General features: G+C 51.3%; 1 protein-coding gene across 1 annotated transcript in view; it reads left to right on the top strand.

Moving 5' to 3' along the window:
* CACNA1E (calcium voltage-gated channel subunit alpha1 E) overlaps window positions 1–15,597 on the top strand; it is a 505,625-nt gene that overhangs the window by 112,051 nt on the left and 377,977 nt on the right. The window lies entirely within an intron of this gene.

The following is a 15,597-nucleotide window of genomic DNA, read 5'->3' on the forward strand; positions in this document are numbered from 1 at the left end:
TTTACTTATCTGGTTTCAGTGGACATTCTGGGTGCTACAAAGGGGTAGGTTAGCTGATCTCTGGAGGTTTTTTCCTATGGTTGTCAAAACGTTCGCTGGTTCATCATTCATTCATTCAGTGGGTCCTGATGTGTGCCGGGCTCCTGGGATTCAGAGCAAAGTCAGGTGTCCAGCACTTGACTTCCTCTCCTGTTGCTCACCTTCAAGCGCTATTAGTCTTTAAAACCCTCCATGGCTCTAAGAGCCAGGTGACGTCCTAAGCCTAAGCCCCCGTATTAACTTATGTTAATCCTCACCATTACTGTATGGTAGGTACAGTTATTATCCATATTTAACCAGTGTTAAATAACTTTAACACTCAGACAACCAGTGTTTAATATGGCACAGAGACACAGAGAAGTCCCCCCAATAATCACTACGTTGTTATTGGGATTTGATTATTTCAACCCTGGCAGTCTGGTTCTAGAATCCGTGCTTTGAACCACAACCTTGCAGTGCCTTTCTTTCCAATTCCCAGAGGACTCACCTTCTATCTGAACCACCAACTGAGACACCGTGGCAAGAGATTGGAGCTTGAGAGATTTGGGTCTAATTCCCGGGGTGACTTAACCACTTGACTTAAGTGGTATGATGTTAGGTAAGTCACCCCATGGCCTCCAAACTTGAACAGGAGAAAGTAGGTGACCATGTGAGTATCATGCAGCTCTCATAGTTGGTTTTTCTTCATATTCAGGAGTAATGTATTCCTCTGCACCTCTGTCTTGTTTCCCCGAGAAATTTCTGAACAACTCAAGGGCAGAGACTATCTCACACACTTTCCACGTCACCCAGTGCCTGTCCTATGGCCTAACTCAAGGATTCCTGTCGTACTCACTGAAAGACTAGCTTCACCATGGCTAGTGAAGGATGAGTAATTCTTCTATCTTTCTCCAAGTTAAACTTTTGCCAGCTGGGGGATATAAAGGTCTTGTAGCAGCTACCTATTTCGAGTTATGGGAGACTGTGCTTTCACCTGGGAAGGGCCATGAGGAGGTGAAACAGAGCAGATACACCAGTGGCTTGGGGGCGTGTCAACCTTCCTGTGGGGGGGAACGGAGACGGATTGGCCAGGGAGGTAGGAGGAAAGCCAGAGAGTGGGGCGCCTGGGTGGCTCAGTCGGTTAAGCGTCTGCCTTCGGCTCACGTCATGATCCTGGTGTCCTGGGATCGAGCCCCACGTCTGGCTCCCTGCTCAGCGGGAAGCCTGCTTTTCCCTCTGCCCCTCCCTCTACCCATACTCTCTGTCTGTCTCTCAAATAAATAAATAAAATTGTTTAAAAAAAAAATAAGGAAAGCCAGAGAGTAAAGGGACAAAGAAGAGAGATGTTTTTTCAGAAAGAAGGAGTCATTGTGTAGGAGGTTGCTGAGAGGTCAGATAAACGAGGGAGGAGAAGGGGTCCCTGGCTTCAGCAATACGGAGGTGACCTTCACGGGAGCAGTTTCAGTAGGGTGATGGGGCCGGGGCCAGTTGGAATGGGTTGAAGAGAAAAGTGGGAGATGCTAGAGACAGTGATGTTGCCCTACTCCCTGCTTCTTGGCACTCCCAGCCTCATCTCTGAAGCCCGTCTGGAGGTGTCCCTGGTTGATACCATCCTGCCTTTTTCCTTTACCATCCGATATCCATCCTCATACGGCTCTACGTGCCTTAATCTGACCCACTTCCTACTCTTTGCCAGCTCCCCTAACCTTAATATTGTACTGTCTGGATCTCACATTCCATCATGAGAAAAACTCTCTACCTCTGTCACCTTCTCTGGATATACCCATCACCTGCTTGTTCTGACTGGTACCTGCCTCTCCCCCAGGAACGTGGCTCGATCGGCAGCTGCCTCACATGGGGGCTGCTGTCCTTCCCACACCCCCTCACACTCTTGAGCCTGGGAGCTGGGGATACACGTCTCCTTGCCCCTCATGATTGCTTTCAGACCATGATTCCTCATCCTGTCCTGAAATGCCAGCTTTGGAGCTCATGTCCTCGTGCCGTAGTACCCTTATTCCTTCTTGTAGCCATCGACAGACTCCCAGGCCACTCCCCTTCTTTCCAGAAAGATTTTAGTTGGTTTATTGCCTGTCTCCCATCTCTCCTCTTGCCGTCAGTCTTCGGTGATTTCCATATCCACTTAATGACTTTCCTGGACCCAGGCCTCTTGGATCCCTCACCTCTTCTCCCCGATGGTCTGGCCTCCATGTTGGCTGCCGAGACCTCACTTCCGTGGCTTTCCCAGACCTCGTAACTGCACTGCTCTAACCTCACGTAGCATCTTAGTCTCTGACCACCGCCTCTTCTCTGTGCAGTCCACTCCCTCTAGCGCTCCGTCCCCAAGATTCTGTAACCTCACTGACTCCACAAGACGTCGATCGCATTACTGCTTTTCTGCTCCCTCATGTCCGTACTTCTCATATTATCCAATTAAATTCCACTGTGAGCATCAAAAATACTTCACAGAGCAAAATGGTGATGTCACTCTTGCGATCTCCTACTACCCTCTCAACCCTTTCTCCTGCCAGCTTCTCAGACAGAGCCCGTCCTCAGCCAGCGGCAAGAATGCTGGATGCCTCCCAGGCCGGCTCCCGTCTGCTTCGTGCTCCGTCAGCCTTGTTTTCACCGTCGACTTCCTTGCCCCTCTGTTGCCCCATCAGACTGGTCCGGCAGGATCCCAGCCCTGCTCAAACCTCACTTGCCACCGGTTTTCCCCTCGCACTTGCACAGCAGAACACCATACAGCTATAATGCGTACTTGTCTCGCTGTAAATTCGTGACCCCCTCCTTCAAGTTGGCCCTTGGTCTTGCCCAGGAATCTGACTAGTTTCCACCTTTCTATTCATCCTCATGCTCTTTTAAAGATTATTTCATATATTTTCCCCTTAGTTCTCAAACCCCGACATCTCCTGCCAGCCTGTTCCTAGCTCATCGCTGCAACTGCCTTCCTACTTCACTGGGAAAAGAGCAGAAGTCACAGAAGCTTGCAAGAGCTCCAAGCACCCCATTAACCCCTGCTGGCCCCAGACTCCTGTTCTAGGCCTTTCTTCTGGTTTCTGTGACTGACTATTCATGGTCCATGTGGAGGTCTAGATGGAGAGCATAATGAGCCCTTTTGTCTACATTCTCTGTCTCCGGTTCCCTCTGGAAACCAGTGAAATCAGGTCTGTGTGCCAGTCAAGCTCCCACCCACATGCTGCTGAGTGTACTGGGTGGTCCTCTGTGTCCATCTCCTTGACCTGCTGGTCACAGCCGTTACCACTTGTCCACTGTCCCTCAGTTTTGCTTAGAACTCTTCTCTCACATGGCCTTTATGACTCTAGGTTTTCTTCCTATCTTGCCAGACTTTTCTTCACCTCTTTTGCTTGTTTCCTCTTCCTTTTTCCAGGGCCCCAATCCTGGGGGACCCAGGGCCCCATCCTCCACCGTCTTGTACCAACACTTACTTCCTGGTGACCTCACCCAGTCCTGGACCTTTAGTGACCATCAGGGACTGGTGATGCCCAAATTTGCACCTCTAGCCAAGACCTCTTCCCTGGGTTTTAGATGCCACCTGCTTCACCAGCACCTTCCTATGCACATCCGTAAGTGCCCCAGGCAAGATCGGTCCAAGAGCAAAATGCCAGTTTTCCTCCAAGTCTGCTTCTGCGGGCTTCTCTTGCTCTATAAGTGGAGCCTACATGCGTTCTTTCTGTTGCTGGGGCTGGAAGCATTGGAGTCAGCTGATTCCTCTCCCACTGACACCCAGCACTTGCCTTCAGTTTTCCCTCAAAATGTGTCACATCACATTGGATCACTTCTGTCACTATCTCCCTGGTCCGAGTCACCTATGATTTTTATTTTTTATAGACACTTAAGTGATAGACACTTATATGGCATGTACTAGATACCCAGCACTATTCGTTTTTCCCTTAAAGATTTGTTTATTTATTTATGTCTGAGAAAGAGAGAGCACATGCGCCAGAGGCAGGGGACAGAGGCAGAAGGCGAGGGAGGGACTCTTAAGCTGACTCTGCACGGCGCGTGGAGCCTGACGCGGGGCTCCATCTCACGACCTTGGGCCAAAACCAAGAGTCAGATGCTCAACCTACTGCCCATGCAGGCGCCCCTCCTCAGCTCTATTCTTAATACTTTAATTCCTTTAATCCTTATAACAACTGAGTGAGACCAGTACTATTATTACCCCCATATTGGCAGTTGAGGCACACAGAGTTTGAGTAACTGGTCCGAGAGGGTTGCGGCAGCCACTCTCAACTAACGGCCTCCCTGCTAGAGTCTTTCCCCCACCGAAGCTAAGGATTCTTCTTCACCTTTTTCTTCTCAAGATTTACAAGGGACTTGGAGAGATTGGACACGGAGTTTCCATCAAGGAGTCTTCAGAAATTTATCACATCAGTCCTCTGCTCCAACCCTTCTAGTGGTTCCTCATGTCCCCCCGGAACAAAGTCCTTACTTAGCATGGTCTTTGAGGCCCTACGTCACCTCCCTCCTCCACCACTTGGTCCTTTCCCCAGCCCCCCAGATAAGCACAGGCATCGTTGGCAACGTCCCTTGTCTCTTCCGCACTCGTTCTTCTCCACCTGCTCTGGTCCCACGCCATTCCTTGAATGTGCTCAGATCATTCCTACCTCAGGACACCTGGCTTTTGCTATTCCCTCCACCTGGAATGCTCTTTCCCCACAGACGTGCATGACTCCCACTCACTTCATTTAGATCTCTGCTCAGAGAGACCTTTCTGGTCACTCCTTGTAGTATAGCACTCCCCATTGTCACTCTCTTTCTTTTTTTAAATCACAGCCCTTCCTGTTGTTTTACACACACTCAGGCATATAAAGACACACACACACGCACACACACAGTATAAAGACACACACACACGCACACACACACAATACAGATACACAGATAACTATCTGTATCTGTGTATAGATGTATAGATCTACATAGATATCTACCAGATGTTTCCATCTATGTACAGGTATGTATATAGATACACAGATATATAGATATCTATCTCCTTCCACTGACGTGTAAGCTTCTTGGAAGGAGGGACTTTATCTTATCTTGAGAGTGTGCCACAATGCCTTGGATGTAGTTGGCTCACAGCAAGCATTGTTTGAATAATTGAGGAAGTAAATGCACTGAGGGGAATCGATACCCATTCTAGTCTGCAAGCTTCCAGGGAAAGAGCTGAGTTCCTGGGTTAGCTGTGTGGTTCCACAGGTTGCTGACTGCCCATGGTCCTCCAGTTACACAATCGGCAGTGAGGTGGGGAGTCTGTTCTCTATCCTCCTTCTTCTCAGGATCCTGTGTCTACTCAGTGCACCGTGAAGAGATGACACCTGCTCCTTTCTATCCCCTTCCTTCTGGCTTCTCCTGACTGACTTTCTATAGACAGGATCCTCCTGACACTGAGACAAGGGCAGCCTGGTCCTTCCTCAAGAATGGGTTTGCTACTGTAGGAAGTCAGGAAGGTTCTCTGCCAGCGGCCCTGGCTTCCGGCTCCTCCCTCAGCTGCAGCCCCTCGCAAGACCCTGTCCTCTGCCCACACAGCTGACAGCCTACAGCACACACACCAGCTTTACAAACCTGCCTTCTTGGCACTGACTCTGGATTCTAGTGGTGCACGAAGCAGGCTGGCAGCCAGCCGGGGAGGTTTCCAGAATTTTTTGCCTTTGGCTGGGTGAGCCAAGTGTGGTAAGGGAAGGACTTTGAGAGGGTAGGAGGAGGCCTTGAGTAAAGGGTCTTTGTTTTCCTGTGGACAAAGTATTGGTGATTTGGATGAAACAGAAATTCTTGTGCAGAATTTCACTTTCCAAAGAAGCTACTCAAAGGTTTCCGCAGGCCATTTTGGAAGGGCTATGAGGACCTCTTGGGGAACCCGAACTATTCCTCATGGACTGAGTTTTGCTGTGTTCAAAGGCATGACACTGTGTTTGACTCATACTTTCACAGAATTGCCTCCTTACCCAGTGTTTTCATGTATACTGTCTCGTCTGACCCTCATAAGGACCCAGTGGACTAGCTATTATTAGTATTATTTTTTCTTGAGAGAGAAAGAGAGAGTTGGGAGTGGGGCAGAGAGAGAGAATCTTAAGCAGGCTCCATGCCCAGTGTGGAGTCCCACAAGGCTTGATCTCATGACCTGAGCCAAAATCCAGAGTCAGACGCTTCACCAGCGGAGCCCCCCAGGCACCCCTGGACTAGCTATTATTATTCCTAATTTACAGAGAAAATTAGCCCAAAAGTCAGAGGTGGTGCTAGGTCAAAAACCCCTTGTTTTTATAATGGCTGTTACCGTTTATTGAGCACTGGCTATGTGCTAGGTGCTTTGCATGTATTATTTATTCTAATGAAAATCACAGGTACCAGTATAAAGAGTAGAAACATTTCATACGGGACTATTATTGCATATGGATTTGGAAGAAAGGAAATTATGTATAACTTTAAAGTCTGCGTAGGTTGGTACAACATACTCTCAAAAGAGGGAAGCAGTATTTCCATAATCATAGTACTTATCACACTTATCACACTATATTCTAATTGCCTGTTTACATGTCCATGTCCCCCACTCGACTGGATAGCACAGAAGTCTGTCTGCTCGCCATGGGTCTCCATCCCTTGGCACAGTGTCCAGAATACAAGAGACACTTAATAGATATTTGGAAAACAAAAACAAAAAACAGTAACTCATGATTTTATACCCCAGAAAGCTCAGTCTTGCCCAGTATCACACAGCTGGCGAGGATTCACCTCGGGCTCTCTGGCTTCAGTGCCTACCTTTTTCCATTGTGGCCTTCTGCCCATATAAGCATCACGTGCGGTCATTGTACAAGGGTAGACAAGAGACAGGACCCCAGTCATGCTACTGAGGGTTGATGCTTGCCTTGCCGCTTGTGCACTATGGGGCGTGAGGCAGGCTGTAACTTCTCTGCACTTTTAGAGTGAAGACAAGTAGTAATACTCACCACGCACGTCTATTGTGAGCTTGGAGTGTGTTTGCTAGATCACACATGCTGGTGTGGGTCCTGAAAATGTTGGCGAGCCTCGGGGCTACTCCTGGAGTCTACGCACCTACACGGTCTCCCTGGGTGACCTCGGCCAGGCCCACAGAGCTGCAGGTGACTCCTAGATACAGATTTCCTAAGAACCCTTGACTCTTGTAGCCAAATGGGAGGCTGACATCTCCACATCGTGGTCTAACCAGCATCTAAAACTTAACATGGCCAAAGCAAAACTCTCGATCCTCTCCTGATCCAACCCAGCCCCCCCTCTCCGTAGGCGGCACGACATCGGCCCCTTTCCTCAAGCCAGAGGCTTCTCTGGTCCTTTATTACTCTCTTTCCCTTTTCTTTTGCTTCTTATCAGTTGGCAAGCTTTGTCAACACGTCTCCCAAACATGTTCCAAGTCTGAACACTTTCCTGGTGCTACCAATCTCTTCCAAGCCGTTGTCACTTGGCCTTCTCATTTCCATGCCCTCCTAATTGGCCTCTCTCCTTATGTCTTTGTTTTTCTGTATTCAGGAATGTGGCTGTTCATAGAACAGGCAGGGGCATTTAAAAAGGATGCCAAACAAATCATGCTTCTGTGATGTAGCTTCCCTTCGCACTCAGGGTAAAATCTGACTCCCTATCTCGGTCTGTAAAGCCTTGTGGCACCTGGTCATCGGTGGCTCGTGACCTCATCCCCACAACTTGCTCCCTTCCTCCCTGCGATCTTGCCCACTTTCAGGCCAGGCCGATGCCTGCTATGTTTCTGCGTTGTCTGTCTGCCTAAAATGTTCTTTCTGTAAGATCGGTCCCTTCGTCGTCACCACAGAGTCTACAACAGACATCTGGTAAGTCTGGCTCCCATCGCTCTGGGCTGCTGACTGCCTCCCCGCAACAAGAAGGGAAGGGACACACTGCCTGGTCCAGTCTGTAGCCTCAGTGCTGGGAGCCGTGCCCGACATCTAGGCTCTCAGTGACTGGCTGTCAGTGAATGAATGAATGAGTGAATGAATGCATGCCGAGGGTGTGCCGAGTTGATGTGGTAATGATTCTGACCTGCAGGCTCACTGAGCCTCTGCCAGCACCCAGGCACTGTCGGGTCTCATCTGGGGAGCTGGGGACATCAGGAACTCTGCATTGAAGCCAGGTCAGTCCCTGTGGTGTGGAGCCTCCTGGGCTGAGAAAACCCAGGCTGGTTAGGTTGCGGGTTTTGGGGGCACTGTCTTCCTTCACGCCTCCGATCACCCCCGACCCGTGTGTTATCCAGCCTTGGCAAAAACATTGCACCTTTCTGAACCTCAGTATTTAACCTCATTTTCCTCCTCTGCTGGCTTGTGGATGAGGGCGGTCGCCTTTCAGACTTGTGATGAGGACGTGGGGTACTTAGCCCAGGGTTTGCTTGTTTTCCTCCTTCGTGTCCAGTTCCTCTCCTATAGGAACCCACTGCTTGCTCTCTCTGGCCGGGCGTCTGAGGGTCGCTCACGCCTGCAGGCACCGAGGCTGCAGCCAGGGCTGTGGTCAGCTGTGGACACCAGCGGACCCGTCGGGCGATGAGATGGGGACGTGCACGGTGCCTGACACGTGGCCCAGAGTCAGGGCACAGCAGTTGCTGTTGGTATTATTGGTATTATTCCCAATACTATCATCATTGTCTAGGCCAGCTGCCTCATTGACAGCTGAGGGAACGAGGGCCTCCAGGCCCCAGTGACGGCTCAAGCTGCACACGAGCCATTCTGATGGCAGGGACAGGTTCCAAGAAGCTGGCCCTACAAGCCCCACCCGCTCCTCCCCTGTGTCCCCCCCCAGGAGCCAGGAGGGCTGTAACTCAGTCTCATCAGCTTCTGTGCCACACCCACAGCACAAATCAGTGACCCCAGGAAACAAATGTCCCAACCTTGAAGCTTTCCCCTTAGGTTTGAAAAGCAAGTGGCTGAGCTCCCAAAAGACAGCTAACCCCATGCAGATCTCAGGGAACTGAGTGGGGCCATCATCCCCCATTTTGCCACTTGCTGGTAAAAGCAGCAGCATTTGGTTTACTGGAATGCTCGTGTCTATAGAAATGTCATTGCCAGAAAGGTGCGCGGGCGGAGTTTGCTCAGTGAAACAGAAATGCCCTGTTGACTGATCTAATACAATTTAGATTTTTACGAGCTTCGGAGAGGCAGGAATTCTTGAGGTCACTGCTGTTCCCACCATTCCCCATGGCCTGAGACCGGGCTAGTTCACCTATCAGCTGTGGTGATCCAGGCCCCGAGGGCGGCTGACTTTGCAGCCCTGCTGAATCTCACCCCAGCGTTCAGAGACGAGGCACTCTAGGCTGGTCGGGTTGTAGTATGACAGACTCGTTGACACCAGAACATACGCCAACAGAATACAGAAATCACGAGATCTCAACACACTGAGCTCTCCCTAGCCAGCAACACGTTTGAAAGCCACAAGCCAAGTAGGGACCTAAGTGTGTGCCTTGCCTGTCTGGAATTCTGAGCAGGACAGGGAGCCCCTAAGAATCCAGAGAGCTGGGCTTCTTCTGGGAATTGACACAATTTGGGTGTCTCTGTAGAGATCTAAGATGGGCCCTTTGGGAAACGTCAACATACAGCCTTGATTTTTTTTTTTTCTTTTTGTCCTCCAGAGATTTGGAAATAAGTGTCTCTTTCTAGGTCCGGTCTCTAGTCACGTTCTTTTTCCTACATTTTTTCTCCTGCAGTTCTCTCAACGCTTCCTCTAGAGAGCAGGCTGTGGGAATATGCAGGGTGGTGAGCCCGAGAGGTGGGGTTCCTGTGCGGGTGCCCAGCCCCTCACTCCGTACCTGGTGATGCTGATCTCTCGAAGGGAATAAAGGTGCAGCTTCTCTGTTCCTTCGCCAAAGCCACTGGATACCCTAAGAGAAAGCAGAATCCTTTTACCTCCTCCACAGTGTGGGGCCAGGGGCTCGGGCTTATTGGGGCGAAGGTTCCTCTGCTATCCTGGCTCTTCCCTTCTAGGCCAAGCCAGGAAGGAGGCGGCAAGGGAGAAGAGTTTGTGACTCTGTGGTTCCAGGTCCTGATGGGCCCCCCGGGGTCCATCTGACGCCTGTGCTTCCCTGTCCAGCCCCATCAGAGTCTTGTCCCTGTTTGGGGGGCTGGGGGGACAGGCGATCAGTCTCCCCCTCCTACCCGAAACTCGGCCACCGCCACTCTGCAGGCATGGGCCATGCCTGAATATCTTCAAAAGGAGACTCTTCAACCTTCTGCACTATCTAGATCTGAACAGATGCTTCTACCCCCAACCAGAGTCTCCCTTTTGAAGAAAATGGGAAGAACAACGCCCTCTAGTGCCAGCTGCACAATTTGTCACACTCGCTCGTTCTTGAGATACTTTTCCCTGTTTTATGATGCCCTCGAGTGGTCACTTCTGTGTACTGCAGCCACAGTCTCTTACTTGGAAGAGTCCCAGAATGCTGTGCAGCTGGCAGGGGCTGGGGCTGGGGCTGCCTAGGGGTCACCCATCCCGTCGGAGGGAAGGACACTGAAACCTGAAAGCAAAAGGGCCTCGAAGAGCAGGGTGGATTCCGGTTTGCGTCCAGGGCTACCGTCTCCCTCACCAGCCTGCGCGGCCTTTCCCTCCAAGCAGAGCTCATCTGAATGCATAGCTGCGGATGAGTCAAGGGTGTTTTTCTCCTGGATGTGATGGGGTGGGATGAAGACGCTTGTAGCAAAGGAAATACTCGGTGCTGAAGAGTCGAAGTGTGAGTCTGAGTGCGAGCATGCGCACAGGCACGTGCACGCACAGGATCCTGCAGTGATCCAGGCCCCGAAATAAACAAGACCTTTAGAAACGTCATCTCGGGCGCCTGGGTGGCTCAATGGGTTAAGCCATTGCCTTCGGCTCAGGTCATGATCTCAGGGTCCTGGGATCGAGTCCCGCATCGGGCTCTTTGCTCAGCAGGGAGCCTGCTTCCCTCTCTCTCTCTCTCTCTCTGCCTGCCTCTCTGCCTACTTGTGATCTCTCTCTGTCAAATAAATAAATAAAATCAAAAAAAAAAAAAAAAAAAGAAACGTCATCTCACCTAATGTCACATTTATTTAATGTTCAGGTGAGAAAGCAGAGGCCCACAGAACGAAGTGTGTCGCCCTGGGCCAAGCTGTGGATCTGTGTGACCTTTAGTCGCTGCTATTTTCAGTGGTGGCACCTGCTCTCTGTAGGAGAGCATAGCCTGTTCCTACCCCTCGACCCTCTCTAACTCTTCCTACCCTGCGACCCCCTCTAACTCCTACACTCTGCTCTTGGCCCCTCTCTCCGCTTCCTCTTTTGCTCTCCAAAACCCAGAGTGGAGGAGGAATGGTAAACGCAGGGTCAGAGTCCTTTGGTGCCTCTCTTCTGTCCCTCCACCTGTTACCTGGGAACCTCCGTGCAGACTTGAGCAGTGCACACATCCCACTACCTCACCGCACTGCTGCTGTGGGAGCGAGCCGCATTACCTACTCATCTCAGAGATGGGAAGTCCACATCCCTTCCCAAATCTATGAAGAAAACAGGGAGGAGTCAGGTAAATTCTCCCTCTGTCCTTAAGAGTGGAAAAGTAATATACAGAAAGGCTTCCTTGGGGACCACACTCTTCCAGGCAGGGTGGTGCTGGCCTGACAGCCCTGGTTTGGGGACACCAGCTTCTAGTTGGTCTTCATCCCCCCCCCCCACCCCCGGCATCTTAAACCTTCCCTAGCTGCCATCTATTGTGGTTACTCTCCTCATTCCTGTGCTTCAGCTGGGTAAAATCTGTCCTCTCTTTCTGGCATGAAAGTGGAGTTGGCGTAAACACATGGGTCTGCACGTGGCATTTGTGGTGTTTTAAAAATTAACTGTATCATAGGCATCTCCCTCGGCAGTTTCTAGAAAGACGTCCATTCTGTCTCTGCAATGTTGCACAGCATTCCCTAGCATGAGAGTCTCTGGTCAGTTGGCATTTAGGAGCAGCGCTGCAGGGACCCTTTTTGTGAAGTGCCTTCGTGATGTCTGCCTTCATTTCTGCAGCAGAGAGGGCCAGAAGCCGGTCGGTGGAGAAGGCTTTCCCACGCCACGCCCGTGCCCATTGCGGACTGATGCTTCTCCCCCACAGCCCTCCTCCCGTCTCAGCCTCAAATTGAAATGTGAACTTTTGCAGTCTGTGTTATCTCTCTGGCCTTGCTGGAGAGGCCCATGAATTAATCATAGGCCAGCAGGAAACAGAGAGATGGAGTCTCTAATAGTCAGTCTGCCCAACCTCTTGCCGTTGCTAATTAGCACGCCTACAGCTTTGGTTTTATCCAGAGCCAGAGCAATACTTCGGGGAGGCTCGTGGCTCAGCTCTTGGCATCTGGCACAGAGGGGGGACCCCGGAACCTTCCTGGGTGGGGTGGGGTGACCTTGCAAGAGGCTTATTGAATTCAGAAGTTCCTTCAGGGAACCCTGTGTGCCTCCTAGTGGGGGAGGAGACAGGCCTGGGCCGGGGGGGCGGGGGTGTCCGGGTGGTGCTGGCTGGTGTGGGCTGTTCTCGGGGCCCCTGTGGCAGGTTTGTGACTCTGGTTCTGCTAACGATGAGGGACACTTGCTGAGCAGTGTTGGGTTTGGTTGTCTTATGGACGAGCCTTGCCTCCAAACCGTAGGCTCCTTTGATGGGAAGGGGAGGCCCAGAAAGATGGCTTTAGCGTGAATACAATTCTAAGCTTCCAGCCCTGTCTTCTTTCATAACACATATAACCCCAGGTGATCTAACCTTAAATCTGGCCCTGGCACCATGCTGGGCTCTTATAGGGTTGCTCTTATAGGGTTCCTTTACAGAAAAAGAAACTGCCACCAAGGAGCTATGTGACCCTGGCCAAGGCCGTTCACCTCTCTGGCTATTTATATTGTGGCTCAGGGGTAGTCCCCATCTGCTGCGTGAGGCAGTGTGGCCCCATGGTTCAGGGCACAAATTACAGGACAGACTGCCCCTTCCCAGTCCTGACTCCAGCACCTAGAAGCTGGGTGGCCTTGGGTGGGTCACTTCGCCACTCAGGGCCTCTGTCCTTTTATCCCTTTAATGAGTAGCTAATTTCAGTTTGGTATTGAGGTGAGCTCCAATCTGATGAAAATAAGATTTGGTTTGTAAGCTCTTCGGCAGATGGACTCCCGATGAAATGTTATAGGCCACCTGGCAGGGACTCAGCCCTCTCCTTCCTGACGACCACCCCCTCATCTTCCCAATCAGGCTGTGGAGCCACTTTGGGGCCATGGAACCTACGACAGAACATCCACCTTTGACTGGGACACAGGCCTGGTCGCCTCTTCCACGTGGCCCTGCTCGCCGGGGCGGGCTCCGTCAGGCCCATCCTCTAGCTTTCCCCTCCAGGACGCCTGCCCTCCCGCTGCACTCTGGGGCTTCTGCTCCCGCGCTGCTGCAGAGAGGGTGACGCTGCTTGTTGTGGCCTGGGTTCCAGGAGGCAGGCCCCGAGGTATGGATTAGTGTACAGGGGGCCTATGGGAGCACTTGAGAGCCACACCTGGGAAAGGCAGGGAAGGATGCAGGCCTAGGTGGAAAGAGAAGTCAGGCTGTGATGTGTCTCAGCAGAGGTGGCCTCATGGGGTGAGGGGGTGGGCGGGAGGGTCTTCCAGAGTTGCCCTGAGTTGGGCAGAGAGGCCGGCATTTTCTGTTTGCTCACCGACCAGTCATTGGATGCAGACTGCCCCAGGAAGGTATCCTGACCTTGGTCCTGGTAGCCAGATTAACTAAGGCAGTTCCTAAGGTGGGCTAACAACCATGGGAGACCAGCCCTGCAGTCCTACAGGGACACGGGGACACATCACAGCATCCACTGAGGTGTTTTAAGGCTACTGGCCCGGCAGCTCCTGCACCACATAGAGGGATGGCTTCGTGGTCCACCATGAGCAGCGACGCAGGGGTTGGCCGGAACCTTCCAGAACGCCAGCAAGACCCTGCCGTCCTGACGGCGCTCATCTGTTGTGAGCACATGCCTCTTTGCTCTGGCCTCTCCTCACCCCTGTGGGGGCAGTTGGAATCTCGAAGTGGACTGCCTCAGTCTTTTCTCCCTTGGCCAGTAAGCTCCATGCTTGCTTCTGGATCTCAGGCCCCTCTCAGATGTTTCTGGCGGCAGAGCTTCCTAGAAGCTGAAAGTCTTTGGAATTAGGTAGATCTGGTCTGTCACTCAGTAGCCTCACATGTCTCTTAGTCTTGCTGGGATTGAGTACAACAATGTCTCAAGTTATTTTTGTCTGTGTATTTACATTCATCGATGAGTCTCATGCATTCTTAGGCTCTTGTGATGTATTTGATATCATTTTCACTAGTGTTTACTATGAGTCTTTGTTCATTTGGGCTGCTGGGACAAAGTACCACAGACTGGGTGGCTTATAAACAGCAGACAAGTATTCCTCCCAGTTCTGGAGGCTGGAAGTCTGAGATCAGGGTGCCGGCACGGCCGGGTTCTGGTGCAACCCTCTTAGGCTGCGGACGGCTGACTTCTTGCTGTGTCCTCCCTCAGAGGGTGGGGAGGGAGGGAGCTCTCTGGCCTCTTATAAGAGCATCAAAGCCATTCATGGAAACTCTACTGTCAAGACCTAATTACCTCCCAGAGGCCTCACCAAATACCATCCCATTAGGATTAGGATTTCAACATAGGAATTTTAGAGAAACACAGACATTCAGTCCACTGCCTTCTCCTTATCCTACTTCCCCCTCGCTGTGGCTGGGAAACAGAACAACCATTTATGCGGTGTGAGACCTACCCAGTGACCCCACCTGCCTGCCTTCCCACTTGGCTTTAAGAATTACGGGGCTCTAGATTCCAACTCTGACGGGCTCACATTCCCGTCCTTCTGGTTGGAGTCCCGGCATTGATAGAGACATGTACTGATAAATAGACTTTTACAGTTCCTCAGGTGATTTTTTAAAAAAGATTTTATTTATTAATTTAACAGAGAGAGACAGTGAGAGAGGGAACACAAGCATGGGGAGTGAGAAAGGGGGAAGCAGGCTTCTTGCCAAGCAGGGAGCCTGATGTGGGGCTCGATCCCAGGACCCTGGGATCATGACCTGAGCCGAAGGCAGATGCTTATAGACTGAGCCACCCGGGTGCCCCCACCTCAGGTGATTTGAAGGTGCAGTCAGGGTTAAGAATTATTGTTCTTCGTCTGTGGCTACAGGGAGGGCAGGCACCTTTGCCCAGGTTCTGTCAGGAGTGAGTCCCACTGATGTTTCTCCTGGGATACAGCAGATTGTTGGAGACGATCTCCTGGTGACTTGCACAGATTTTTTTCTGGGACTAGGCTGTCCGTCTGGGTTTTCTAGAAGGTAATTAGGACTTCTCTGAGAGGTTCTGGATCTCTGTACCTGGACCCTACGGGGGCAGGGCTCACTAGATGGTGACATATCCCTTAGACGGAGTCTTGAGCTGCATAGGGGTGCAGGACTCTTACCTGGATTTGAGTCCTGTTTGGACCCAGCCATTCTCAGTTAGTTGTCTGGTCTTGGGTAAACTACTGAACCTTCTTGAACCTCTTTTTCCTCATCTGTAGGAAAATATGTGCCTTACAGTGGTAACATTACATTTCCAGATCCCTGGATGTACAGTTGAC

Source organism: Mustela lutreola, chromosome 14 (genome assembly GCF_030435805.1).
Source record: "Mustela lutreola isolate mMusLut2 chromosome 14, mMusLut2.pri, whole genome shotgun sequence".
NCBI classification, from domain to species: Eukaryota; Metazoa; Chordata; class Mammalia; order Carnivora; family Mustelidae; genus Mustela; species Mustela lutreola.